Source organism: Dipodomys merriami, unplaced genomic scaffold (genome assembly GCF_024711535.1).
Source record: "Dipodomys merriami isolate MVZ:Mamm:240054 unplaced genomic scaffold, mDipMer1.0.p SCAF_88, whole genome shotgun sequence".
Classification (NCBI taxonomy): Eukaryota; Metazoa; Chordata; class Mammalia; order Rodentia; family Heteromyidae; genus Dipodomys; species Dipodomys merriami.
Genome location: NW_027206490.1, coordinates 5,260,001 through 5,287,592, shown reverse-complemented (window position 1 = coordinate 5,287,592; position 27,592 = coordinate 5,260,001). Strand labels below are relative to the sequence as shown.

General features: G+C 38.8%; 1 pseudogene; it reads left to right on the top strand.

Moving 5' to 3' along the window:
• Nucleotides 1-24,495, top strand: part of LOC138820412 (leucine-rich repeat-containing protein 14B-like) — a 79,364-nt pseudogene extending 54,869 nt beyond the window's left edge.
• Nucleotides 24,496-27,592: the final 3,097 nt, after the last annotated feature.

The following is a 27,592-nucleotide window of genomic DNA, read 5'->3' as shown; positions in this document are numbered from 1 at the left end:
TAGACTTATCAGGTAGCCACTGACTCATGTCTCATGCTTGTAATTGTAATTATTCAAGAGGCTGAGATCTGAGGATCACAATTTGAAGACAGCCAGGACAGAGAAGACTTTATCTCCAGCTAACTAGGAGAAGTTATATTTGGAACTTCTAGAGCACCAGCCTTGAGCAATAAGCCTATGGGGTAGTACCCTGGCCTTGAGTTCAAGTCCCAGTGCCCAGTGACAACAGCGCGCACGCACGTACACACACACACACACACACACACACACACACACACACACACACACACACACACACAGATCATCTATGAATCATCCACCTATAAAAAACAATTAGTTTTCCAGAAAACAGCTTTTATTTCTATTTCATTTATGCAAATCTTTGTTGCCCATTCCTATTCCTATGATAATTTGTTTTCCATATATCCCATATTCCTCTTCAGAGAACTACAATGAACTACAGTTCGTCTTTATGGCTATATACACTTGTTTATTTCAACTTATTAAATATATATGCAACAATAGTGGCTGCCTTTAGTTAAATATTTTATCCTCACTGTTAACCCGACCATCTTGCTCCACGAGGCCCATCTGTCTTTCTTTCATCATTTTATTTGATAGGAAATGGCTGTAGCCACTTTTTCACTCATTTGTTTTTATCATATCACGTCATTTTAGTTTGCTTTCTTGGCAGGCGGGTCTTGTCTGGACCAATTCTGTAGTCAGACTTCCAGCTACCATGGCAGTGCTTCATGAGCTGTACCTCTGAATAATGTAAATTGTCACCATCTTTTGTAACCTCACAGCATATAATAATAAAGAATCAAATTACAATATAACCTCCTCCTCTATGTTCTGCAATATATAGCCTCGAAATTGTTTCTAATTCTTTCTTTTCATAAAATTTAAAGACAACATGTCATCAGGCAGAGCTAACTATTGTTCCCATAGCTAAAAATATGTTCTTCAAATTAGATTGAAAATTGAGAAAATGGATTTCCTTTTTCACTTGGATAGTTGACTTTTTAAAGACATAACTAGTTCTAAAAGTTGTAGGCTTAAAACCTAAAATCGGAGATTAAAATTCTTTATACAATCATTTTATTATGAGCACCCAACAGCCCAATAGCTTACCTTGCAGTATATGAAAAAGCTGAACCTTCAAAATAAATTATTGTTTTGTAATACCACACTTTCATCATTTGAAATTCTTTACTTCAAAATGGTTCTAGAAAACCAGTTGCCTGTAAATTTAAGATATTCCTGTATACACATCGGCCACTCTAACTAGGATGATAAAGGATGACAAATTTTAAGCCTATTTGATTTGGAAGCATTGTTAATTGAAAGCACTGAGAAACAATGACAATTACCAAACAACAAATTAGCATAACTCTTTTAGATCTAGACGTTACTTTATAAAGCAAAGGTCATACATTTGTTCAAAACCTGAAAAGAACCAATCATTTTTTTTCTATTTTCTTCCTTTTCCCTTGCTTGAGACATTTAAAACTACAGTGCTATCAAATGAAAATCTTGCTTCTGGCTTCTTCTCAGGAAAACAAAACCAAACGAAACAAAAGAACAACACCCAGAAGATCTGGCAGGTCATATTTCCATGGGCAACAAGCAGCTTGGGATTGAGTAGCTGAGTCTTTCGGGTAAATTATGATCTGTGCCGTACTGCACAACAACCCAAACAAATCCAATCCCTGAAATTACCTTATCATTGGGTTTAGGGTCTACTCTAAATTCACATGTTGTCTCACTAAGATCCTTTATTGACTACATTTGCAAAGAGCCTATGTTTAAATGAGATCATACTCCCAGGTACGCAAAGGTAATAGAAGGGTCAGACTTTGTACCTATTTTTGAAGGTCACAATTTAAACCATTAAATATTTATTTATCTTTTTGACAGATTAAAGTAAATCTGTGCCCTATTTGTGTTTTAACTATTTAAGCTTATTTTCTAATTTAAAAGCAAGTACTGAATAAACTCTGGCTGTAACTGTGAAGTTTTACTTTGATTCTGAATCTAGGATCAGTGCTGGATTATCAACAGTTGAAGCCAATAAGCCACCTGTTAACCATAGAGTAAACTGCACTGAAGGAAGTCTTACCATCTAAGCCACATATTTTAGTTCTGAAATGACAGAGTAACTGTTATTTTTCTATCTTGGCCAATGTTTTTGAAGAGGAGTTTCATAGTATAATAGTCAGCTGGAAGGCGAATGCATCTTTGACTTTACAAAAATCCGTGACAAAGTACTTAGAAATATAAAAGGGCTTAACTTTTGATTAGCTTAAAATAGCCCATTATGGGACTACTTACAGCACAAAATTTGGCAAATGCTGCAAATCAAGGTCCTTCCTCCCCAGAGTCACCACTAACTTCAGGTTATCAAATAATCTGTTGGTAGTTTGGAAATTTCAGAGAAAAGGTAATTAAAAACTTAATTTTTCTCACATACATTTCATTAATGTAAAATGCAAGAGCAGTTATTATAGTCCCCAAACTAGTACTTCCTATTATTATTCCTTAAGTGATCCTTAAGATCACTGAAGATAGGTACAAATTTAAAAAGATGAATTGATCTCAGAGAATAAATTTTTAAATCATTTGCCAGAGACTGGACTTGTTATCACAATGTTATTGACTACAGAAATAATGACCCAATTTCAGAAATTATTCATACTTTTCTGATGAACATTGCAATAGAAATATCACTATTCATCAAACATATAAACAATATTCCAGTGTAAAGTTTGAAATTCAATGTGCATAGGTTTATTTGCAAGCAAAAATAAAACAAACAGAATTAGATTTCCAACGCCTGTAATTCTAGCTACTCAGGAGGATGAGATCTGAGGATCATGGTTTGAAGCCAGCCTGAACAAGAAAGTTGGTGTGATTGTTATTTCCAATTAGTCACCAAAACCCTGGAGTGGAGCTATCAAGTGATAGAGCAGTAGCCTTGAGTACAAAAGTTCAGGGATAGTGTTCAGGCCCTGAGTTCAAGCCCAGAACCAATACACACACACACACACACACACACACACACACACACACACACACACACACACACACACACACAAAACCCATAGTCTGGGAATGTGGCTTAGTGGTAGAGTGCTTGCATGAAGTTCTGGGTTCAATTCCTCATTGAAGGCCAGAAGTGTTGCTGTGGCTCAAGTGGTAGAGTATTATCCTTGAGTAATAGAAGCTCAGGGACATTGCACAGGACTTGAGTTCAAGAGTTAGGAGTTCCAAAAAACAATCCACAATTAGAAATATTTACAAAATAGATTGTTGAGCAAGAGATATAGAAAAATCTATCCCTTTGTGTGGGTTTGCTCCTGGAGAGGACCTAGCACCACAAAGCTATTCCATTTTCAAAAAATGCATATCTGGCAAACTAACTACAGTTTAGCAGAATAAGTTCAAAATAATGATTCCATCATAAAATTGATTAACTGGATCAATATAAGGATACAGGCCTGCCTGGTATCATTCCCCATTGCACCTTTCACAGGAAAAAGATGTAGAGGTTTGGTTGTCACTGAGATGCTTGTTAAATTTGCTACAAAGTTAACAAGTACCATGCTCACAGGGAAACACAAAAAACTCCATTATGTAATGACACTATTAAATGGAATTTATATTACAATCCCATGACAGAGCAATGGCTGTGGCATGCTCACAACGTGTGCTTGAATCAGGGTTGATGTGTGTGTGTATTGAAAGGTGTATCATTAGACATGTAGAGAAATCACACCCAAAGGCCTTCTCTGTGGAAGTGCTGTCAATTATCATCCTGATTTTTTTTATCTTAACTCAGTATTGAAGGAAATGATTGAGATTGAAAAGATGGTTTATATCTTATTATATCTGCCAGGTACTGGATTTAGGGAAGTAGGGATAGGTGACTGATGAAGCAGATAAAATGTCTTGTTTTAATGTTGGACCATGTGGAAGTAAACATAGAAACCAAACAAGAGCTTCTACCCTAAGTGAATCACAATTTCTTATAGTTCAACTTGTTATTTTAGAAGACAGTAAGTAGTGTGGAGAAAATGAAGACAGTGTGAGCAGAGAGACAGAAATTGGGGTTAGAGAAGTGTCTAGGGACAGGGTAGTAGGAGGTAAGGGAAGATTTCTCTGGGACGATTGCTTAGGTGCTGTGGAGGAAAATTGGTATAGAACAGAGTACTGCTACCGGTTCCAAGGGCAGGTGATCACAGAGGTTTTGAAAAGTTAAAAATATTTGTTATAGGAGGGTGCCAGCGGCTCAGGCCTGTATTCTAAGCTGCTCAGGAAGCTGCGATCTGAGGATCACAGTTCAAAGTGAGCCTAGGTAGGCAAATCCAAGAGACTCTTATCTCCAATTAACCCACAAGAAGTCAGAAGTGGAGCTGTGGTTCAAGTGGGAGATCACCAGACTTGAGAGAAGAATCCAAGCAAGAGTGCAAGGCTCTGAGTTCAAGTCTGAAAGCTAGCAAAAAATGTTGTCATAAATTCAAAATGCCAAATAGATGGCTTATGAATATAAGCATCAAAGATACGTCCATTAACTTTGATAGATGAAACCCATTGTTACAGGGTCCAGGAATATACTCCTGGTTCCATAGGTCCAGACTAAGCATATATTTTCTTCTTTTTTATGTTTTTTATTATAAAAATAGAATACAGAGGGACAGTTACATGAGTAAGGTAATGAATACATTTCCTATCGAACATTGTTTCCTCCTCCTTTGTTTTTCCTCTACCATACCTTCCCTCCCCACCTCCCCAGCTACTTCCTTCCCCCTCCCAAGTTGAGTACACATTTTCTTTAGCTTTATATAGGAGGAAAAGGCAGTGGCAGGAGAGAAATGCATATTTTTTTGTTTTTGTAGTTTGGTTTTTTGTTCTACTCTTAGGTCTTGAACTCAGGGCCTGGATGCACTCCTTTAGCTTTTATAGTCAAGCTAGCACTGTACCACTTGTGCCACAGCTCCACTTTGGGCTTTTCAGGGCTACCTATTTGGAGATACATATCACTGACTTTCCTGCCTTGGCTGGCTTTGAATCAGGATCTTCAGATCTCAGCCTGCTGAGTAGCTAGGATTACAGGTGTGAGACACCAGCATCCAATAACAAATGCATAATTTTAAAGTCCCAGTCACACACGTGTTCATGTGGTGAGAGTTGGAAGGCAGTACTCATAGAGAGCCAGGCAGTTCATCATCTCAGGATTTCTCAGCTGGAACCTGGATACAGTAAGTCATTGGTCTGGTAGGTGGATATAAAGTGGAAGCTGAGATGCCAAGCTTTTATACTGCTTTTGGTTAATCTCTGAGCCCAAATGATAGTGCCCCTCAGTCAAAGGGCCTTCGGACCTGTTACAATATTATGCTCAAAATGGCACAAAATATTAAGATTGGGGAACTCCAGGTTTCTTCTTGGTAGACGAAGAAGTGAGACAAGTATTTGACTTGCTAAGGTTTTGGATAATCTACAATGCTTATTAGAGAATCTCAGAAATTGGACTTTATTTTAAGCAAAATGCAAATCCTACAAACAGAATATGGTTTATCCTTTCAAAATTGATTATTACATAAAAATAGATTGGAAAGTAATTGGACATATCTCCCAATTGAAGCTTTCAGAGTTTGCAGTGTGTGCTAAATTATCTAGACCAGTGGAAAATTGCTTTATAATGCTGGGTCCATATATAGTCTAAAATCTGAAACAATAGGACAGAGTAAAAAAATAATCACTGCCCTTTCTAAGACCTAAAATTACAACAGAGGAAATAAAAACAAAGCTATGGAACCCATAGCAAATGCTATAGAATTCAAAGTGAAATAGAAATCCAGGTATGGAATTATAAATGCATCCTATCTCACAGAAGTGGCACAGAGAGGAGTACACTGCACTAAGGCACAAACACCAAATTCTGGTTTGAGCCCCCGGTGTGCCATTTAAACCGCCTCATAGAATTGAACAATTTATTTTGCATCAATTTCTTTCTGGAAAATTTGTAGTTACACCAACCTCAAAGCATAATATAACTATCACACAGGTTAATAATACATGGAAAAAAACCTAGAATAGCACCTAGTATAAAAAGGGATAAATAAGTAATAAGATTTCACAGTCTTTGTGATAACTTGATAGACTTGAAGTCATTAAAAATACATTAAGATGGACAGGTTCTGGTTCTCACACCTGTAATCCTAGCTATTCAATTTTTTTCAATTGATTCAGACTTATCCTGCTTGATTTCTTCTTGTGTAAGTTTTGACAGATATTTTGGAAGAAATTGGTCTATTACATTTAGATTATCAAATTTGTGGCATAGGTTTGTTCACAATATTCCTTTGTTATCTTTATTATACTTTAACATCATTGAAATTATCAGATATCTCTTTTATTTCTCATATTGTTAATTTATCTTATCCTCATCTTAAGTAGTATCTTACTGATTTTCTTGATCTTTTCAAAGAATTACTTTTGAATTTATCATTGCAGGTTTCGATGTATGGATTTTCTACAAGTTTCATTTATTTTTTCTGGGTGGTGGTAGTGGTATTAGAGATTGAACTCAGGAATTTTTCTAGTTAACTAAAATAGAAACTTGGTTTAATAACTTGAGGTCTACCTCCTACTGTATGCATTCAGTGCTAGAAGTTTCTTTCAAAGCACTGCTTCTGATGCATTTCACAGTTTGAGATATATTTGTTCGTTTCTTTGTTTAGGTGACACTGGAGTTTGACTCAGGCCCTCACATTTGCTAGTCAGGTGTCATACTGCTGATCCATATCTCCAGTCTTTTTAGCATTGGTTATATACTTCTGAGATGTGTCTCACCTCCTTCCCATATGGATTTTCATCATTGCTGAGATGACTGGTGTATACCATCTTCATTCCATTAAATGAAGTTTTGAAGACTTTTGTTTTCCACCCTGGCTGGCCTGGAACATCAATCTGCCTAGTCTCAGCCTTTCACATAGCTAAGACAACAGATATGTACCCTGGACACCTAGCAGTGTTTAATCTTTAAGTATCTTTCTATTATTAATTTATATTATGGAATTCAAGTTTAATTCTATTTGGTCCAAGAGCAGGTATTATATTATTTCTATTGTTTTCATTTATCTTCTTACCTGGAATTTTCTCTGTCTCGATGAAAGCTCATGTGTGACCTTTTTTTTTTTTCATGTGTGAACTTGAATACAATCCCTTCTAATGTAGATGTCAATTATATTTATCTGACTGATGAAGGATAATTTCATGGGTTCAGAATTCCAGGTTAGTGATTTTTGTTTTTAGTAGAGTTTAAGTATTTCACTTCATATTCTTACTTGTTTGGCTTCTAAAAATGAAATTCTTGTCTTTGTTCGTCCATAGAAAAATATATTATAATCTCTCTGTACAGTATTTTCACAATAAAAAAGTAAAAAAAGGAAAAACATATTATATAATCTATATCATGATTGGACTCTCTTACATGTATAAATTGATTATATATTTTAAATTATAGCTGTACGTATTATATGCGTATATAATATAAAGTTATAAATCTTGAGCCCCTTCTAATACTCAAAAACTTTCCTTTAGCAGTATTCTTTTTTATTTTTTATATTTTTGATGCTCCCCTCCCCCCATAACAGTATTCTTTTAGTTTGTTTTTCTGTGTGCCGGAATTGAGACTTGAACTCAGGGCCTTGGATTCTCTCTCTATTTATTTGAGATTTGAGGCTAGCATGCTACCATTTGAGTCATACCTCTGGCTATTTGCTGGTTAATTGGAGATAAGATTTTCTGGTATTTTTCTGCCCAGTCTGACTTCTTTGACCTGCCATCCTAGGATCTCAGCCTCTTGAGTAGCTATAATTACAGGTATGAACCACTAGCAGTGTTACAATGTAGAAAATAGAAGCAGGTCCAGGGCATGTATATGGTCAGTAGTCAGCTGACTAACTTTGAGAATTCCATTTTCAGAGTTTAGGAATGCTTCCCATTTTCTTATTCTTATATTGAGCTATCAGTTCTTTCTTTCATAAATGCACTTTAAGCAGATTTTGCAGGAGTAAGCTTCATTTTAAGATTCATATAGCTTATAAGTAGTGTAATGACTTTGTCCACAGGGAAAATAAGGTATTTCAGACTCATTGTCATAGGAACCTCGTAATCCTCTAGAAAGTTCTGCTCTCATGGGGTCAAGGAAGGTTTCCCTCTGATTGTCATAGACATCAGGAAAGTGTCCAGGGACTTGTCATCACCTGTACTACAGTTCTGCAAGATGCTTAGACCTTTTGGCTATTTTTAATTTATAACCATGAACTATTACAGCATGCCACATATACCTGTTTGTGTGAGGATTTTTTTCTTCTTTTAGGGGCCTTTATTGTTGTTTGCAGAATTCATTCTGGTAACTTGCTGTTACCAGAGTTTCTCCTGAAAGTGTAGCTCATACCTGACATTAATTTGGGGAAAGTTCTGTCATTATTATTTCAAATACTTTTTCTATTTCTTTTCCTTTACTCCTTATGATATTCCCATCATCCATATGTAACGTCTTTTGCAGTTATCCCATATTCCTTTGGTATCTTTTTTTTATTCTTTGAAATGAAAAGGTATTTTACTATTTTAGGTTATACTATAAATCTTTTGTAAAATGATAATTGTTTATTAATATATTTTATAAAAAATAATTCATACTTTCATACAATATAATTGACTATATTTTCATTCTTCCATATTTTCAGTTTTGAATTGTCTTGTTTGTGAAATCCTTTCTCTGAAGTTTTTTCTAGGTGAGTTCTATATTCTCAGATCCTTTTATTTTTTTCCTGTCCAGAGACTAACCTTAAATCATTTTCAACTTACTTAGACACTCATTAACCTGTGTGTCTAACAATTATGTTGCTTTCATCAATTTTAAGTGTATATATATCAATCAGCAAGAGAACCAAAATATTCTCTCAATCTATGTGATGAATTCCTCTTCATTAACAAATGATTAAACAATTAAACAGCTTTGCTCAATGTTTCTATTAAAAATGTGCCATAAAAATTATTGCTACAGTACAATCACTATCAGTAAATAAATTATTCAATATGTGATTATCAGAGACTTCTGTAAAATCAAACTAAATGAATTCCAACTCACATTCTCCTTAGTTAATCTCAAAATAGTCCTAGCCACTCTAGAAAGTATGACAGACCTGAAGTGGAACAGACTAGAAGGCGAAGAAATGAATACAAGAACCCACAGCTATCTGATAAAATGTATGGTGGAAAAAGACAGCCTCTTCAACAAATGGTGCTGGGAAAACCAAATGTCCATATATATGACCTCTTTCACACCTTAAATTAATATCAATTCAGAGTGGATCAAAAACCTCAATATAAGATTTAAAACTTTACTACAGGAAAGAGTAAACATTAGAATGTATTGACATAGGCAGAAACTCCCTAAATATAACTCCAGGAACTTAGAAAATAGAAAAGAGACTTGGCAAACAGGATTGTATCAAGCTAAAAAGCTTCTGCACAGCAAAGGACATGGTTATTAACTTAAAAATACAACCTGTAGAAGACCTCTAGCCAAAAAAGAAATGCAAATCAAAACAGAATCAAGATTCCATCTCATTCTAGACATAATGGCCATCATCAAGAATACAAACAGCAACAAATGCTGACAAGAATGGAGTAGGAGGGGAGAAGGAACCTTAATTGGTGGAAATATAAATTAGTACAACTTTGAACAACAGTTTAACAAAAAGAATACTAAGGAGCTCAAATATGAGTGAGAGGGATGGGAAATAAGGAGAAGTGAGTAGACAAATAGAGGGATGAATGGTGGGCAAATATAGTAATAATATTCAATTTGCACATGTGGAAATGGAACTCAGACATATTAGAAAATAGGCAAGGAAATGGATATGTGGAGGGGAGAATGATGGAAGCATTAACTGATCAAAATGCACTGTACATGTAAAGGGACACATTTAGTTGAAACTCCTACAACTATCTAAAAATAATTAAAAAGGGAAGAAAGCATGCCAAACGACACAGGAATATTGGGTTAGAAAGATATACTATTTCTATCCATTTGAATTTATATGTCTCAAAATGTATCAAAATTTTTGACTGGGTGACCACAGCTTTTTCCTCTTCCAAGATCTTGAAGGGCTCCCAAGAGGATAAGCTTAAACTTCATTAGCTTCATACAAACCTATCTCTGCAGATTTTTACTTGACCCTCAAAATTATCTCTTATCTTAGTGTTTTCAGAAGCCTGGGAAGCTCTGGGAAAATGTTTAGTGAATTAATGAAAGTGGTCAAATTTTAATCAACACAATGAGCAGGAAGTCCATCAGAGGTGTGGTAAAAATAATGTACAGAGGGGATTTTTAATACACTAAATCAAGCAGTATTATAGTGTCAATGGTGTGTTAAGTCCTGTGGGTTCTAAAACAGAATTCCTGGCTTCCTCTTCTAAAATATCCTCTGATCTTTCCCATGACTCAGTTTCCTCATCTGGAAAATAAAATAGTATATATAATTCTAGTGACTTTTCGTGTGTTAACTATAGGTATTAGTTAACACAATCATTTTTGTGAGAAGTAAAATTATTAATACCTGTAAAGCTTAAAATTTCATGCCAAGTGTTGTTGTTGTTGTTGTTGTTGTGTGTGTGTGTGTGTGTGTGTGTGTGTGTGTGTGTGTGTGTGTGTGTGTGTGTGCGGTAAAATTGGGCTTGTTCACATGCTTGCTTGGTTTTTACTCAAGAATGGTGCTCTGCCACTTGAGCCATACCTTGCCTTCTAAGAGTTTCAATACAGAGTAAATATTTTAAAGGGTAACTATCTTTATTTTTCAAACAGAACATTCCTTCCTTTGCACAAATATTTTAAGGAAAACAAAAATAAACTATAATTCTTAAAATTAAAATGAAATTGATACTTGGAGTGAATTAAGTGATCCATAAACTAAAGATAAAAAACTTGATAAGAGCTGGTGTATGGACAAAGTGGTAGAATGCCACCCTGAGTTGAAACCTCAGTCAAACAAAAAAATGAGTTAATTTTACATTGAACACGGTGGCATATATATAATCCTAGCTATTCTGGAGGTGGAGATAGGGAAGATTGCATTTTTTAATTGTGAAAGTACCATATAGAGAGGTTACAATTACATGAGCAAGGTAATGTACATTTCTTATCAAGCATTGTTGCCTCCTTCTTTGTTCCCATCCCTTCCCCCATATGCGCCCCCCCACCAAAGTTGTAAAGTTCGTTTTTTGACATAACGTCTTGTACATCTCATTGTTGAAATGGATCCACCTGTATCCTTATTTAAACAATTTGTTTATTCCCTTCCCCTCCACAAATTATACCAACATCAACTACAGTGAAAACAGTGGTTATACTGTGGGGGAGGGACATACAAAGCAAGAAAGAAATCATCTTATAAATATGTTAGAAATAATCACAAGAAAGGGGCAGGGAAAGTGGCTCAGTGGTACATCACTTGCTTGCATGCATGAGGCCCTAGGTTCAATTCCCCAGCACCACATAAACAAAAAGAAAAAAGCCAGAAATGGTGCTGTGGTTCAAGTGATAGAGCGCTAACCTTGAGCTGAAGAGCTGAGGGACAGTACCAAGGCCCAGAGTTCAGGCCCCACAACCGGACCCCCCCCCTCAAAAAAAGAAAAAATCACAAGAAAGAAAAAAAAAACATGAGTCCTTATCTTACGGTTCATTTTGCCTAACATCAACTTATCTGACCGTTTCTGCTTGTCTCAGACATATACTAGTTATTGCAAATAAGGGAAACCATGGGACCTATGTTTCTTTGGGCCTGACTTACTTCACTTAATATAATTTGTACCAATCTTTCCATTTCCTAACAAATGGGGCAATGCCATTCTTTCTGATGGAAGCAGAGAATTTCATTGTGTATATATACCACATTTTCTTGATCCATTCATCTATGAAGGGGCATTTGGGTTGGGTCCATATCTTATCTATGGTAAATAATGCTGCAATAAACGTAGTCGTGCTGGTAGCTTTAGTGTGGCCTTGTTTGTGATCATTTGGGTAAACGCCCAAAAGTGGTATTGCTGGGTCATAGGGGAGCTCTATATGGAGTCTTCTGAGGAACCTCCATACTATTTTTCAAAGTAGCTGATATGGAATAATAAAATACCCCGAATAGCAAACACGATCCTTAACAGAAAAAATAGTGCTGGAGGAATATCAATACCAAATTTCAAACTTTACTACAAAGCCATAGTAATGATACCAGCTTGGTACTGGCACAAGAACAGACTTCAGGACTAATGGGATAGAATTGAGAACCCAGAAATGAACCCACAGACCTATAGCCATCTAATCTTCGATAAGGGAGCTAAAAAAAATAGAATGGAAGAAAGACAGCCTCTTCAGTAAATGGTGCTGGCAAAATTCGTTAATCACTTGTAGAAAACTAAAGCTAGATCCTTATATATCACCCTGTACTAGAATCAACTCCAAATGGATCAAAGACCTGGGTGTCAAAGCAGACACCCTGAAAAAATTACAAGATAAAATAGGAGAAACCCTAGGTCTCCTTGGCACAGGCAGAAATTTTTGTAAAAGAGATCCAGAAACACAGCAAATCAAGGAAAGGTTGGACAATTGGGAGTGCATGAAATTGCAGAATTTCTGCAAGACAAAGGTCATAGCTGGCAAGATCAATAGGAAGTCCACTGATTGGGAGAAGATCTTCAATAGCCATACAATGGACAAGTGTCTCATATCTACAATATACCTGGAACTCAATTAAATCCCCCAACAACAAATCCTCAAAGAAACAACTGCCCAATAAATAAGTGGGCTAAAGAATGAAAGAGAAATTTCTCTGAAGAGGAAAGAAGGATGGCCAATGAAGAAATAAATGCTCAACCTCCCTAGCCATAAAAGAAATACAAATCAAAACAACATTGAGATTCCACCTCACCCCAGTAGATTGGCTATAATTAAGAACTCTATTAACAACAGATGCTGAATGGGATGTGGACAGAAGGGAACCTTACTGCATTGTTGGTCGGAGTATAAACTTGCTCAACCACCTTGGAAAGTAGTATTGAAGATTGCATTTTGAAGCCAGCTTGGGTAAAATGTGAGTTTCAAGATCAACCAACAAGCAGGGATAATGGTACACATTATAATTTGAGCTATGAAGGATGAGTATGTAGAGGATTGTGATCCGAGGCTGGCCCCTGGCAACAACAGAAATGGATACCTAAACCTACATGCTCAACGTTATCTTTTGCAAAATGTGGAAGAGAAGCCCTTGAAGGCATATGTGTGTGTGTGTTCTATCTGAATGTCAAGGGTTGAAGTGTTGAAGTAGCATGGAAAATAAAAACATGGACCTCTTCTTGTTGAACTGAGGAGCATAACGTAAATTCTTTTTTTTTTTTTTTTTTTTTTTTTTTGTCGGTCGTGGGGCTTGAACTCTGGGCCTGGGCGTTGTCCCTTAGCTCTTCAGCTCAAGGCGAGCGCTCTACCACTTGAGCTACAGCGCCACTTCCTAACGTAAATTCTTCTATGAACTCAGGAATGCAGCTCGGCTGAATCCCAGCTTTGAGATATTGCAATAACAGACTTTCATCAATTTTTCCTGCTACTGGAAAAAAGATACTAAACGAAATATTAGTGCTTAAGTCTCAAACACTTCCCTTTCTCATCCACTTCAGAGTTTACATGATGGAGAATGATCAAGTTTTCCTGGGGGGACAATGCTCACCAATATGGGGCAGGATTTATCAGGCATGTGCTCACTAATATCTGAGAAAGCAAGATTGGAATAAAGGGGATATTTGGGGGTTTTCTCTTGGGTGGTATTTTTTGTTTGGTTTCGTTTGGTTTTTGCTAATCCTGGGGCATGAACTCAGGACTAGGGTCCTGTACTTGAACATTTCTGCTCAAGGCTAGTACATTACCACTTAAGCCACAGCCCTATTTCTGGCTTTCTTTGGTGGTTAATTGGAAATAAATTTCTCAGGAAGTTTTCTTCCTGGCCTTTCAACTGCAATCCTCAGATCTCATCCTCAGCTAAGATAACATGTATGAGCCACCAGCAACCAACTGGAATACTTGGATTTTCTTGCTTTTTTTTGATCCTCTGGGGCAAGCCAGACAAAATGTAACATTTTCTTTTACCAAATAAGAAAGAGAAACTTTTAAATCCAACTGTATGTGATCTGTTAGAATGAAGTTTTAAATTTTATAAAAACTTCATATTTTCATTGTGCTAATACGCAGAATCTTCAAAATCCAGAAAATATTCATTCTGATTATTATTATTATTTTGTTGTCTCAAAAAGAAATTGAGGCATTCCTAAATGGTCGTGTTATTCTTTCCCATATTTTCTTTTAAAAGGTCTTTGATGTGCCTCTAAATGTTACTGGTTTCTGCAAGATAAAAGAAATTCCCTAGTACCACTTGAAATATAATGCTCTCCGTTAGAGTTTATGAGAAATTTCTACCTTCCACATAAATTATCACTTCAGTTAACTCTGTTAGTGTAAATTGTGTCTCTCTTAGGAGCCACAGATTTGCTAAACATTAGTCAAAGAAATAATAGAAGCCATTCTTATAGGAAATGATCAGTTAAAACAATACTTTTGTTTATGAGTATGTGTGTTGTGATTTGGAGTTTTTTCATAGAAGTCGTGGGGATGGAGCACAGGGTCTTGTGCACACTTCGCAAGAACACTACCACTGAGCTGCATCCCTAGCCCCTTGTGTGTGGTTTTGAAATCATGATGTCACAAGCCTGTAATAGAAATCAGTATAGCAATTCTGGGATTTGCCATGCATTTATGGAAACGCTGAGGAAAGATGAATTTTTAAAAGTTCCTGGATGTGGTTTTCATATCCTAACATTAGGGAAACATTGAGAAAGAACAAAAATTAGTAGGTTTCTTGAGTGCTGAGAACAACCATTATCATTTGGGTTTTTTTTTTTGTTCTTTTGTGCTAGTACTGGGGCTTGAGCTCAAGTCCCTTAGCCCTTTTCACACAAGGCTGGCTCTCTACCATGTGAGTCACAGCCACAATTCTAGTTTATTTTGTATATAATTGGAGATAAAAGTCCTGACTGGATTAGCTGCAAACTGTAATCCTCAGGTCACAGCCTCCTGAGTAGCTAGGATTACAAGCATGAGCCACTCATGTTGAGCTGTCATTTTGGTTTTTATCAGCCCATGAAACACATCTTTAATACTAATTTTCATGTTTTGACATTTTAAACTGTGGTGAATTATAAATAACCAAATTTCCAATATATAAGTGTTTAAGTTACATTGCTCATATTCATAGTGTTGTGCAACCATCACCAGTATTTAAATTTTTTATTGCTTCAAACAGAAACTGTAGAGCACATGGGCAGCAAAGATGGCACTGGGAGGGAGTAGAGTGGGCAGAGCCCAATTTACCTTCTGATCAGTTCCTAACCAGTCCGTGAAGGCTTAGGTGCATGATAGGGTATGACCTTGACAGTGATTGGTTCCTCTTCCTCCTTTGCCTTTTTGTCTTTAAAAAGGGCTGCTCTCTGTTAATAAATGAGTTTTCTACCTGCTGGATTTGGCTCCCTCCTGGGTCTGATTGTCTCCCGGGCTGAGGGAGGCTGGGGAACGGGCGAGCGCCGTACTTACCTTTCCTCAGACCCCGTCCATCTTTCGTGGGACGGACAAAGACCCGACAGAAACTGTATCATCATTAATCAATAAATTGTCACTCATCTCTTCCTCCCTCTAACTGTGGACAATCTCTAATCTGCTATCAGTTTCTGTTGTCTATTCTAGATATTTCTTATAAGTACAATCATACATGAGCTATGCTTTTGTGTCTGGTTTGAAATACTTAGTTTTATAATGTTTTTCAAGGTTGGTGCAATCCATGTTACAGCATGGACAGAGTGTAATTTATTTCTTGTGGCACATTAATTTCCACACTATGAGATGCCATATTTTGTTTATTCATTCATCTATAAATGAACATTCGGAAGGTTTCTCTCCAGTATTTATAAATAAGGCTACAATGAACACTGGCATCCATGTAAGTTCTATTGTCCATTGTTTGTTTGTATCTTTACAAATAGAATTGTTGAGTCATATTGTAATTCTATGTTAGACTCTTTGAAGATTCACCAACTTGTTTTCTATGTGGTTGTAACATTCTACATTCTCATTACCTTAGCTGTGCCAAGTCTTTTTTTCCTAGTCCTGGGGCTTGAACTCAGGGTCTGGGCACTCTTCCTGAGCTTCTTTTTCTCTACCACTTGAGCAACACCATCAGTTCCAGCTCTCTCAATTTATGTGGTACTGAGGAATTGAACCCAGGGCTTCATGCATGCTAGGCAAGCACTCTACAACTAAGCCACATTCCCAGACCATTTTCTGTATTTTTTTTAAGTCACAGTCATTGTAGAAGGCATGAAGCAGTATCTTCCTGTGATTTTGATGGCATTTTCCTAGCAACTTTGGGGTTGCTTAGTGGTGCTTTATCTCTCTGCTTTGAAGAAATGTTTGTTGAAGTTCCACAACTATTTTAAAGTGAATTTCCTTTTGTGTTACTTGATTGAGGAGTTCTTCATATATTCTCTGAGGTTAAAATCTATAATATATAGTTATTTTCTCACATTATTTAGGTTTTCTTTTACCTTTCTTGGTAATGAAACTTGGTCTGTTTAAGAATAGTATCTAATTTTTTTCTTTGGATAAAAAGGGATACAAAAGTTCTTAAAATAATAATAACAGCCATAATTAAAAATGCCATGGGTTTTTCTGTCAGAGGTTCATTGTTCTTAGTGTATAATAGATTAATTAACCTCTTTTCTTGTGTGTGTAAATGAAAGCTGCTTTTAGTTAGGACCTCTAGAGTTTTTCAGAGGTTAAAAATGATAAAATTTGATAAAACTAAGTATTTATTTCACTTATAGAACAACTTTCTCTCCTCAACCTGAGTAATTATTTATACTATACTATTGGAGTTAGCTAATATTAATTAGAGGAAGGACTTTTTATCAAAGGAAGGGATTGCATAAGTTGTGGGAATACATGATGTATTGAGGAATACTTACAGGTTTCTGATATATTTTAGAAAAAAATTAAATTTAAGAGAATCTTCATCAGGCTGGGAAGTTGGCTCAGGGGTAGAGTGCTTGCCTGGCATGCCTGAGGCCCTAGGTTCAATTCCTCAGCATCACATAAGCAAAAAGAAAAAAGCCAGAAGTGGCATTGTGGCTCAAGTAGTAGAACGCTAGCCTTGAGCTGAAGAGCTGAGGGACAGTGCCCAGGCCGAGTTCAGGCCCCACAACCAGACCCCGCCCCACAAAAAAAGAGTATCTTCATCATAGAATCTACAGAAGTTAAATGAGTCGTGAACAAAGTTGAAGTTTGCCCAAACGCACAGAGTACAGAGATGAGACCAAAGTGGGTAAGTACTACCTGGATCTCCTTACTGTGAAATATCCTCCACATATTAATGGGATAAATGGAACTTTTCCCAAGCACACACAATTCATACCCTCAAGATAGAAGCGATTCCATTCAAGTATAGGCTTTGGAGGAATTTAACATTCAACAATAATTTTAAGAGATTCTTGATTATAGTAGACAAAAAGGATTATATTGACCTTTCAGTCTCAAAGCTTTATCCCTATTAGAAAATCTTCAAAAAATGATTTTGTGACTTTGGAGAAAATAATTAACTATAAAGCTTCATAAATTATATTAGGAAAATAAGTTCATAAAATGAAGAGTTGATGCGGAGTTATGAAAGACTTCATACTATTTTTCAAAGTCTCTTGGAATCAAAATCTCTTCTCAGTGTTTTGAGAAAGTAGAAATGTATCTAGTGTTAGAATCATGGATACCTAAAACATTGAGTCATCCCAAAATTCATTGTATCCCTGAAAAGTACGTAGAGTTCTAGTATCTTAATGGCACTCTCATGTGGAACCCAACTATTTGTCTTGGCATTTAAAACTGGGGAAGTGTTTTCCAGGGAATGAACCTTTAAAATATTCTTTTCTAAATAAAACAAAGGAAAAATCTTTCTTAAATAATTCTTTAAAAGGATTCATCAGCTGCAGAAATCTGACCTTATGGGTATCCGGGATGTGCAGGTACAGCAATGCCCTTGTGGAAGGGCTCTGGGAATATGGAACTACACTGAGCTCCTGGCTAGAATATGCTGCCAACTACAGGCAGAGCCCTGTGCAGTTAGGTGACCTATTGAAGTCCTCATTTATTTCTTTGTCATTGAAGGCAACTTTTTTTGGGGGGGAGGTCCGGTCGTGGGGCCCTTCTGGGCCTGGGCACTGTCCCTCAGCTCTTCAGCTCAAGGTTAGCGCTCTACCACTTGAGCCACAGCGCCACTTTCGGCTTTTTTCCTTTTGCTTATGTGGTGCTGAGGAATCGAACTCAGGGCCTCAGGCATGCAAGGCAAGTGCTCTACCACCGAGCCACCTTCCCAGCCCATTGAAGGCAACTTTGAGATAGTGGTGCAGGCCCTGGAATCAGCAGGTATGGCTGCTCTGCAAATGCACTGCCCCTCATTCAGGGAAGACAGCTTGAGCCCTGGGTAGCTTCTGCAGGTGTTAGGCCTAGCCAGGACAGGTTAGCTGTGCAAGCTGGAAGTGGCCCACAATGTGCGGCTACATGCTGGCATGTGCAGCAGTTGTTAGCCCAGGTGGGATTCCCTCGTCTGACTTCACTCATCCTCCACATTAAGGCCTTTGACACACCCTTCACTTCTGTCCCAACTTCTAAGCATGAAGACTGCCTCCTTGGCTCCATCTCCTGAGAGCTCAGTCACATGACTTACCTGATAGAGCTGAGTGTGGCCCTCTCCATGCTGACAGGGAAGATCCAGATTCTCCTAGGGTGAATCTCAGAGACTGAAAGGAGGAAGGATGGGTCAAGCACTCTGGTCATTGGCTTCACAGGCTGTAGGGGCACTGAGTGATAGGTAGAAGAACAGCTTATTCACAAAGCTCCAAGCTCAATGCTCTCTGGAGCTGCACATAAGAGAGCACAAAAGAGAAATAAAGAAGTTGGAGGACCAGGAGTGATCCAGAATAGTGAGGGACCTCAGGGGACTGCTTCTAGTTAGAAAGAGACAATGTGTAAGGTAGGCATCAAAACCAGGCTTGCAATCCCAACACTCAGAAGCCTGATGATATCAAGAGGGGCATGCACAGACAGTGAGGGACTCAGTCAGAGACAGGGCCCAGCTGCCCCTTTGCTGATGCTTGCTGCCAACACTATCTAAATCAGAATTAATGGATTGTGGATATGGTGCCTCAGTTGGGGATGTCTGGCTTTCCCTTCCTGGCTCTACAGTAATGGATTCTTCTATTGTTAGAGTAATGGCTCTTTTTTCTTACTAATGCCTCATTTCCTCTGTAGCAAGCTCTCAGAGTGGATGTTCTCTCCAGGATCATGTACATAACTCCTTTCATATGAAAATGGTTGTTGATAAAATCTGCCATTTAGGTGAGATGAAGACAAAGATTTCATTGGTTCAGGTTAATTCTGAACCACACAGCAAGCCCAGCAGCTGTAGACTGTCTGAAAGCAAGGGAGCCAGCCTGCATCCCAGTGAACCATATTTATGGACACAGACATTTGCATTTCATGTAGCATCATGTGTCACAAACTATTTTCATAGACTGCATGCAGTCAGGTAAGAACAAGACTTGCCCTGCAAGGTGTAGTCTTTGTTCTCTGTGGCAGACAAGCAGATGGATTGCTCACATCCATTGTTGCTCACATGGAACTCCTCTGATTAGTGCTGATTATTCCATGTTCTACAGCCCGTTCAGGACATGATTGAGAATGCTGGACCTGGCCAATTGTGCTCTGAACCATGTGGACATGAACTTCTTGGCAGACTGTATCCATGCTGCCCAGCTGGATGTGTTGCACCTCAGTAGACACAATCTGCTTCATTTATATCCCTCTACTTTCCTCAAGCTCCGGCAACAGGTTGCCCAGATAGTGCGGGTGTGGACCCCAGTGGAGTGTGCTATTACCCATAGCTATGTGGTCATGATGATCCTGGGCCTGTGTTCCTGCCTCTATCTCTAGGAGCTCAAGTTCCTTGCTAACCTGCTGTCAGCCTGCACCCTCAAGCGCCTCTTCTCTGCACTGTGTAAACTCCCTGAACTTCATTACATGGAGTTCCTGGTGCCTAAGAAATACTACCTGGAGAGTACCAGGATGAGCTGGCCATGTCCACATATGATCAGTAGAAATATGCTTGATTGCAGAAGAGCTGCATGCCGTGCTACTATGGGCCAAGCAGGAAGACATCCCCACCTCCCACCACTTTTCTGGAGTTTTCACCCAATAGTTAATGAGACCAGCCATGAGCTTGGTGCTTTCTTGCTTCAAACTTTCAAAACTGCTTTAGAAAACTTTCCCAGGAGCTGGGAAGGTGGCTCAGTGGTAGAGTGCTTGCCTTGCATGCTCGAGGGCCTGGGTTTGATTCTTCAGCACCACATAAGCAAAAAGAAAACCCCGGAAGGGGCGCTGTGGCTTAAGTGGTAGAGTGCTAGCCTTGAGCTGAAGAGCTGAGGGACAGTGCCCAGGCCCAGAGTTCAGGCCCCACGACTGGACCCCCCCCCCCAAAAAAAAGAAAACTTTCCCAGAACATTAAAACAAGTAGAGTAGGCCCTTGAATTGTGCTAAGGAAATGTCTTGCATTTCAACCAGCCCTGTTTCCCAGAGATCAATCCCTATATCAGATCCTAAGGCTAAGATGTAAGCAACTGTAGTTTCAATGAAAAACCTTTGTTAGAGAAAGCTGTAGATACACATGACAGGCAATGTAGGAAGAAAACATGCCTTCTAAATGTGACATCGGAAGCCCTGGGGTTCAATTCTTTTTCCTTTTTTGTGCCAGTCCTGGGGCTTGAACTCAGGGCCTTTGCACTGCCCCTGAACTTCTTTTACTCAAGGCTAGCACTGTACCACTTGAGCCACAGCACCACTTCTGGTGTTTTCTGCTTATGTGTTGCTGAGGAATCGAACCCATGAATTCATGCATGCTAGGGAAGCATTCTATCACTGAGCCATATTCCCAGCCTCCTGGGATTCAATTATAGGACTAGGTGAAGCTGTTACAGCAGAGGTCCAGGCATTGTGGTAGAGTTTTCAATTGGATCTAGGGCAGCATGTGCTGGAAGCAGTAACAGGGAAAAATCAGATCACTTGTCACAGAATACAAATAAAAGGTAATGGGTACATTTCTTATCAAGCATTGTTGCCTCCCACTTTGTTTCCTCTTACCCTCCCTAATAAGAAATGTACTCATTACCTTGCTCATGTACTCATGTAATTGTAACTTCTCTGTAAGGTATTTTCACAAATGTGTGTGTGTGTGTGTGTGTGTGTGTGTGTGTGTATAAATACAAATAAAAGAAGATCTCATAGAAAAACAAACAAGAGAAAAAGACTGAAAATGAAAAGTAAAATGGAAACGGAACCCGACTTTTGGGCCTAGCAGAAACTCAGCAGATCTGGTAGGAATTGTTCTGCATGGTGTGCAATATTTCCTGGAGAATGTTTGCAGGGAATAGAAGCAGGGCTGGTTTTTGGTTGTTACCAGTGGCTTTGTGCTTGTTTTGCTCTGCATCCAGCTCAGTGAAAGCCTGATTTGAGGGTATCTCATGACTAAGAGATGCTCCAGTATTTCTTAGTAAAATTCATATTCCATTTTCTGCTGAGCAGCTAGATTCATTTGACCACCAGCCTCTACCACTCCCAAGCCTCGTCCTTTGGTTCTACTAATCAGAGCCAGCCCTAGCTCTGGGAACAGGCATTAGAACTCTATTCTGTTACAGTAACATTCTTACCTGCCAGTGGCAGTCAACAGAGAGACCCAGTTCTCCTTTAGAGATGCCAGAGACCTTCTGCAGCTAGCTGAATCACAACTAGCTACCAACACTTTTCTGTTCAAGAGTTCCTATGACTCTAACAGAAGTCACATACTGGGGACTCTTTTCATTGCTCTCACTAAAACGCCACAGCACTGTATAACCTGATGTCCCCACATTCTGCTGCAGGAAAGGTAACAGGCTGGAATCTGTGCAATTTGGCTTGAAAAATTTGTTACAGTGAGTGAAAGATTGATTCCTGCCTAATTCCTCCAGCTCAAGCAAGACACCAGGTACAAGAAAACAAGCGTGGCCACATGCCTGTCAGCAGGCAGGTTCCAATCGGTGCCTGGCCAAGGATATAACACTTGGTCCCCAGGGGACAATAGCCCTTCATCCAGTGTAGAACATTCAACTTGTGGGCCTGGTCAAGGAAGTCTCCTTGTGGCCTAAGAGAGCATAAGCCACTTTTTATTTTCTGCTTCTTTGTGAAAACAAGCCCTATATAAGTCCATCTAAAATATAGTCCCTCAAACAACCTCCAAACCTGAAAGGTCTATGCACATTGCTGGCAATAAACAGTCCCCACCTGTTGATCATTGGGTCTGGCCTATTCCTTTTCTGTTTTCCTCCATTTTCTTAACAGTGAGAATGCTGAAACAGGTATGTGGGTTCAGGAGACAATCATTCCCAGGTTGCCAATGGATGTTCATGGCTACTTCTAGATTTTAGGTCTGATCCTACTCTATTCTTACTTTGAGGTTACCTGAGATATCCTTAAAACAAATTCCCCTCATTAGTGTCTAAGACAACTTAATCACTGTTATTTCAATTCTTACAGGGTCTGAGAATGAGTCCATCAAAGTGGGCTTAGAGATTAAAGAAGTTTGTTAGGTGTTACAGAAGTTGTCCTGCCAGGGACACAGTGTAGACTTGGGAGCAAACACTATGACCCTAAACATGAACACAGCCTAGGCTATTGAAGGCAAAAAACACAAGCAGGTACAAGCTGCAAAGTTGTATTAATATGATAACATCAACTTTTTTTTTCAAACAAGGGACTTTTACAATGGCAATTTCCTGTTATTTCATTCCTCAGTTTCAAGCAAGAGATTATTGCATTCCTCAGTTCCCCATAAGAGGTTAATATTCTGACTCAGTGTCCTTGCTTGGTCTTGGGGTCTTTTATCCTAAGAGATCCTTACATTCCCCTTTCTTTTTGTAACTGAGTCAAATTCTTGACTCTTTTTCCTGACTCAGGAGGCTGTACTGGGCCTGAAGGGCCATCAGCTTGACAGTCCCAATTATTTTTTCTATAAGTGATATCAAAGACTTAACCACACAGGAACCAGTAATAACAAGTAGAAGAAATAGTATAATTGCTGGTGGCTAGAGATACTAGCCACCAGGCCAAAAGGCTTTGAACCCATACTAGATCTAGTTTAGCAGATGGTTGCTGGTGGAGTCCTTCACACAGTTTACCTAGAACCTTTATGTTTTCTTCTCCAGCCGTGATTCATTTACACAGTATCAGCACTCTTCCCTTAGAAAAACATAGGTTCCCTCTTTGGAAGCTGTGAGAAGGTCTAGTGCCCTATGATTCTGCAAGGCCACCCCCGCTAGAGAGTTCAGTTGTCTTTGTATGCATGCCAGAGACACTGAAGAGGCATGAGTATCCTCATCTACCCTCTCCTCAAATTCTTGAGCAAGTTTTAAACTATGTCTTACAGCACCTCCAGCAAAAGCTGCTCCTCCAACAGAGGTAACCAGACTCACCCCTAACATTATAGGAATAAAATCTGTCCTCTTGGTTAAGAGGTGGGATAACAATCTCTGAAAATTTTCACTTTTGGTATAAAGATTTAATTGGGGAACTGCTAATATCAAAATCCAAGAGGCCAAGGTTGGATTAATGTATGACCATAGGCTTCCATTGCACCAGAACATAGTAGGAGAAGGGGTGTGACATCAAGATACCTGAAGCAGTTTGTCATATTCCACAAGTTGAGTTGGTTGGTAAAATTAAATTGCTACAATCAGGGACATTACAATAGCAGAAGTAAGAAAACTGTCCCCTTGTCTCTTTGATTTTAAACTGCCAGTGGTAGTTAACATCATTTAGAGCACAGAAGCATAAATGAAAAATTATGATGAGAAAAGTCTTAGCTTGAGAGGCTTTTCAGGGTCCTTATACACCATCCATTTGTCTCTTCTGGTAGCAGGGCCACCTTAAGTGGTGAAGTGTGCATCCAGGACCAGATCCCATTCACCTTGACAGTGGTTGGAGCTGTTAGGATAGCAGTATAAGGTCCTTTCCACTGAGGATAGTTAGTTTTTTTTAATGTCATATGACCCACACAGTGTCTCATGATCAGTAATTAGGGCCAACTACAGGGGCTGCCTGCAGGAGTGCCTGAAATTGGGAATGGAGTTCCTGTTGAACAGTCTGCAGTGCCTGTAAAGACTGGAGCAGTCATCTATGTCAACATTGCAGTTTTTAAGCGAGGACACAAGAAGGATGGTCTGCCAAACATCATTTCACAGGGCATAAACCCTTTGGAATAGACAATGCAATGGGAGCGCAAAAGGGCAAAGGGAAGGAGTCATTCAGTCATGGTAAATTTAAGAGAATCCCCTCTCACAACGAGTCTACCTGGCTGCTCTAATTAGCTAAACCAGCATCTAGATTGAAGTGGGCATATCCTTCCTCCCTACCATACAGATAAACATAAAGAATAGTTCCACATCAATTCACCCATCCTGACTCTATGTATATGAAAGCTAGTTTAATTTCATACCAACTTACTCATAAGCTTCATTTTTAAGACATACTCCTACCATTTGTTACATACTTAAACTTTCTGGGGTTTGTCTTCTTCCCCTTTTCACTGTGACAAACATTTTAAGACAATCCTTATTTTTATATCCTTTTTTTTTTAAATCCAGATGAGATTTTTTTTTCAATTACTTTCTAAGGCTTTCTTTACTACACTCTTTCTTTCCCTGAGTTTCTTTGTGGCTTTTGGGCCCATTTTGCTTCTTTGGCTTGAGGAACCAGGTTATTAGAACTGCCTCAAGGCATCCCTTGGGTGGAGAATTTTGTTAAATTTTTAATTCTAATAGCAGGGGTGAGTTTCATTCCTCTTACTACCTCCATTGATAAAGATCTCTCCTTTATAGCTATTGTTGGAAGCGGCCTTTTACCACACCCAAACCAAGCAAGGCTTTGATTGTAGAGTGGATTTCTAGTTTCCTAATCTTTGAAGTGCCTGAGGCAAGCCAGTGATATCATCCTTGCCCTCAATATCTACTGTGGGAATAGAGAGAGTTACTGGATATCACTGAAATAATATACCACAGACTCAGTTTCAGCAGATCCAAAGCAGCTTTCCACTGGGAAGCAGTCAGAGGTGATGGAGTCAGGCAGGAGTCCAGTCCACTGTCACTATGGTCAACATGGTCAGGATGACAACATAGATTTCCTTCCAGATGACTATAAGGCCGTCCTTGAACTTTATCCAGAAGGGTGGGTAGAAGCAGCAGCAGGGTCCCACACCGACTCAAAAGGGTTATCACACATTTTTCTGGGCTGCAAATTTCTACTAAGACTGGTTAAGGATATGTGGCATAGGCTTGATAGGATGGTGTCCAGCTGGTTTTTAAGGCAACATTTGAGGCAGTGGCCCAGGACAATTGACCAGGGTGACAACTTTTATTAGCTAGATAGTTCTTTTAATAAGGCTTGTAACCATTTCCAAAATGTGCAGTCTCCACACTTACACACTGTTAGCACTATGTCCCATGCCTCTTCCTTTTCAGATAAGGAAAAAATTATTTCTGACCCCTTTTTGTGGCCATCAGTACTTTAATACAAGAACACATACACAAAGACATTAGAGAGGGATATGATACAATTCAAATAACATCTGGAGCTTGAAAATATTGTGCAAATGTGAATGTCTTAGAATCAGTAAATGAGAGTGGTTATATAAGATGTTAATAGTATGTTCATAGTAAAAAAGCAGTGAAGAAGTATGTAGGAACTCTCACTACTCTTTGCAACTCTTCTTTGAGTTTAAAATAATTTCAAAACAAGAAGGCTTTCAAGACAAGATATGGCTTAAGTATATCCATCCCATATTTTTTGGTTTTGTTTTTGAGAAAAGTGTTAAATCTTTGAAGAGGAAGCATTCACCCAAAGGGAGACAAAACATTCAAATCCAACTTTGACTCCCTAACCTGTGGCATATATCTCTGAATTTTTTATTTCCCTATAACTTCTCAAAGTACAAGATAGTTCTCAATTTGACACTTCGAGATTTGACTCATGGAGGTCGTTGGCACCAAAGGTGAGCAAGTAAGAAGCAACATTAGCCAGGCACCAGTGGTTCACACCTGTAAACCTAGCTACTGAGGAGGCTGATCTGAGGATCACGATTCAAAACCAACATGGGCAGGAAACTCCCTGCAATTCTTTTTTATTTTGGCGTGGGGGTCGGATGGTGGGGCCTGAACTCTGGGCCTGGGTGCTGTCCCTCAGCTATTCAGCTCAAGGCTAGCACTCTACCACTTGAGCCACAGCGCCATTTCTTGCTTTTTTTTCTGCTTATGTGGTGCTGAAGAATCGAACCCAGGGCCTCAAGCATGCAAGGAGAGCTCTCTAGCACTGAGCCACCTTCCCAGCCCTCCCTGCGATTCTTATCTCCAAATAATCACCAGAAAACCAAATAGAGTTCTCGACCTCAGCTGAAGAGCACAAGGACAACGCCCAATCCCAAAGTTCAAGCCCTACTACCACCAAAAAAAAAAAAAAAAGAGAAACAACATTAAAGCTGTTTGTTTTTTGGGCTTTGTGTATAAGCTACACAACCCTCAATTGTGAAATCATACAGTTTGGCTTTCCTTACCATGACTTTTTCTCATAATATTCTGCATAATCTCCACTTATTTATGATGCATTAGGATTTGCAGCAATAAATAAGCCCCATGATGAAAGTACCTCATTCTGTTCACAGCTTTGTACCCAGTATTCAGGACAACACTTGATATTCACTGAAAACAAAAGAGACCATTATAATAAGAGATAATGCCTCGATAAAAGACATAAGGTCTGGGGATATCAACTTCCCACCCCCGCCTCTACCTCGAGAGCCCTCAAACAAGCCCAGATGAGCTGGTTTCTAAGATGATGTCCAGGTCCAATAGGCACTTTGGGCAGGTGACGTCTCTCCTGGGGACAGAGCAGCCAAAGCTTTTGCAAAACTATTGCTGGAAACTTATTTTGGAACTCTTGTGACAAAAGAACACTGAGAATTGCTTTGATGTGCTGATGTTTTCATCATTTTCTTGGTACTTCAAAGACATAATAGTCGAGAAGCCAGCAGCAACAGCTAGCTCTGCTCAAAGCTTCAGGGTAATCCGTTTGTATGACTCTTCTAGCTCCACTAGGATTAAGGTGCACTCCCATCCATAGATGGTGAATTTGCCAACACAATGCTACAAATGACCAGACTTCATTTCTTTAGACAGCCTAAGTAGTTTGTGTGTAAGTAATAGGTAGCTACCTCTTACTGTCCCCTCCAATGTCCCTGGGAACATCAGCTTTTGATGTTACATTGGCAATATAGGAATTGTCTACATGAACAAGGGTGGAGCCACAAAG